Below are 2,392 nucleotides of genomic sequence, written 5' to 3' on the forward strand. Positions count from 1 at the left end.
TTGTGAGTCATAGTTTGCTGACCCTTGAACTACAATGTAGGCTATTTAGTCCTGTAGACAGAGCCACGTGACAGCATGTGTCTGCAACTTGCAAATCATTCTTCAATTAATACCTGACTTGCTTGCCATAGAGGAATTCGTCAGTGGGGTAGCAAGAGTGATGCTAGGGTGGACTGAAATTCCCATAACCCCTCTAAATCTTGGTTTAAGAGTCCAGCCTTGAAGCTGAAAAGGGGCTTCAAGGGCAGCAAATGGTGGGAAGCAGTGGGCAGTACCAAAGACAGCGCCACTCCTTGGCCCGCAAGGTTAGTTTGGGAAGCATCCTGTTTCCATGTTCATAGAAAAGGCCTGTGATCAGGGCCCTTCCTGAGGTGAAGAGGCAAAAATAAATTAATTAATTAAAATTAAAATTTTTAAAAATTTTAAAATGACCTGGATATCCCGAAAAGTGTCCTGAGAACCTGGGTGCTTAACTCCACAAGCCGACCCCTAGGACTATATAATCAGTGAGAATGAATCTTTTTCCTAAAAGATCTAAAAATAAGCCACAATTTCATGCTGGTATATCTAGGTGGTGTGAATGAAAGCAGTGCCTGGAAGGGATCTCTGAAAGTCACTTTAGCTCTTGGTGTCTCCTCTTCCTCACCTGTCAAATGGAGATAATAATCACATCCCGGCTTTGCTCACAGGGTCATTATGATTATCAGATGAGACAGTGGACAGGAAAATGCTGTGAGCAGCAGAAAGTATGGATGGGAGAAACTCCATCCAAAAGTCCAGCCTCTGACCTGCCATGATTCTCTCTCATCCTTTTCTTTTTTCAGTGTTAAAAAAAGAGAAAAAAGAAAAAGAAAGAAAGCCTTTCCTTTCCAAGCAATGCAGAGAAATGTCAAAACTAGTTTACTGCCTGTAGCAGGCATCGTTGGTCATGCACCCAACATCCATCCTACTTACCAGTCATTTCTCCTGTAACAGTACTTAGGCTGTGTTCAGGGGGTGACCTGCTCTAGAAGGTGTGGGTTTCACAAAGGCAGTTACAGTTGTCCCATTTCCTTTGCCAATTGTTTTAGGAATTGATATTTGGCCAATGAGATGTGAGAGAAAGAGGTATGGATAATGTGCTCACGTTGATTAAAAATTTTTTTTAATTTTTTAATGTTTATTTTTGAGAGAGAGAGCGAGAGCGAAAGAGAGAGAGAGACTGGGGGAGGTGCAGAGAGAGAGGGAGACACAGAGACTGTAACAGGTTCCAGGCTCTGAGCTGTTAGCACAGAGCCTGACTCAGGGCTCACCTCACGAACCGTGAGATCATGACATGAGCCAAAGTCAGACCCTTAACTGACTGAGCCACCCAGGAGCCCTGTTTTTTGTTTTTATAAAAAGAGAGAGTGTATGCAAGGAGGGGAGAGGGGCAGAGGGAGAAGATCCTAACCAGTCTCCACACTCAGCACGGAACGCAACATTGGGGCTCGATCACACAACCGTGAAATCATGACCTGAGGTGAAACCAAGTTGGATGCTTAACCGACTGAGCCACCCAGGCTCCCCGGATTCAAAAAATTTTTAAAGAGGGGCGCCTGGATGGCTCAGTTGGTTGAGCATCTGACTTTGGCTCAGGTCGTGATCTCACGGTTCATGGGTTCAAGCCCCATGTCGGGCTCTGTGCTGACAGCTCAGAGCCTGGAGCCTGCTTCAGATCCTGTGTCTCTCTCTCGCTCTCTGCCCCTCCCCCCTCACATTCTGTCTCTCTCTCCTCAAAAATAAATAAACATAAAAAAATTTTGTAATAAAAAAAATGTTTTAAAACACACAGGAAGAGTTGATGTCTCTCAGAATAATGGAGTGAAGCCCATAGTGGAATAGCAGAGTCAGAGACGCTCCTGGAGCCCCTGGAGCCCACCCCATCCTTGGGCTACCTGTTTTGTGAGATACTGAGCTACTGTGGTTTGAGTTAGTTGGGCCAGAGCTTTCTCTTCCTTACAGTCAAAAGTGTCCTCACTGGTGATCACCACTCATAAGGAGGTGACCAGGCACTGGATACTCATTGGCAGCCACCTCTCCTCTACCCAGAACCCGCCTCATGTTCATTTCAGGGCTTCATCTGAAAAGAAACCTGACAAGCCATATGCTCCCCAGGTCTACACTCATCTTTAATTAACCCTTGGGGGCAAAATGTTGGGATAGGGGGCCTGGCTGTAAGAGTGGAGCCCTGTCTCTCCACCCTCAGACCTAAAGAAGCTCTGTGCCATTGACATGCCTCTTTCATTTGGTGTTCATAAATGTTCGGTCAGACATTTCAGGGGAAATGTTTATTCTGACTTTGGACCCAGAATGGGAGAAGGAATTTTGTGGTTGTTGGGGTATGTGCTTGGGAACAGCTGAGGGTTAAGAT

The 2,392-nt window shown here is 45.7% G+C and overlaps 1 non-coding gene across 1 annotated transcript; it reads left to right on the forward strand.

Moving 5' to 3' along the window:
* Window positions 1-1,575: 1,575 nt before the first annotated feature.
* Window positions 1,576-1,660, forward strand: TRNAQ-UUG (transfer RNA glutamine (anticodon UUG)). Its single transcript has one exon. It is a non-coding gene; the product is annotated as a tRNA-Gln (tRNA).
* Window positions 1,661-2,392: the final 732 nt, after the last annotated feature.

Source organism: Lynx rufus, unplaced genomic scaffold (genome assembly GCF_022079265.1).
Source record: "Lynx rufus isolate CCGP_SWC_20201006 ecotype Redwood Valley unplaced genomic scaffold, mLynRuf1.p SCAF_13, whole genome shotgun sequence".
NCBI classification, from domain to species: Eukaryota; Metazoa; Chordata; class Mammalia; order Carnivora; family Felidae; genus Lynx; species Lynx rufus.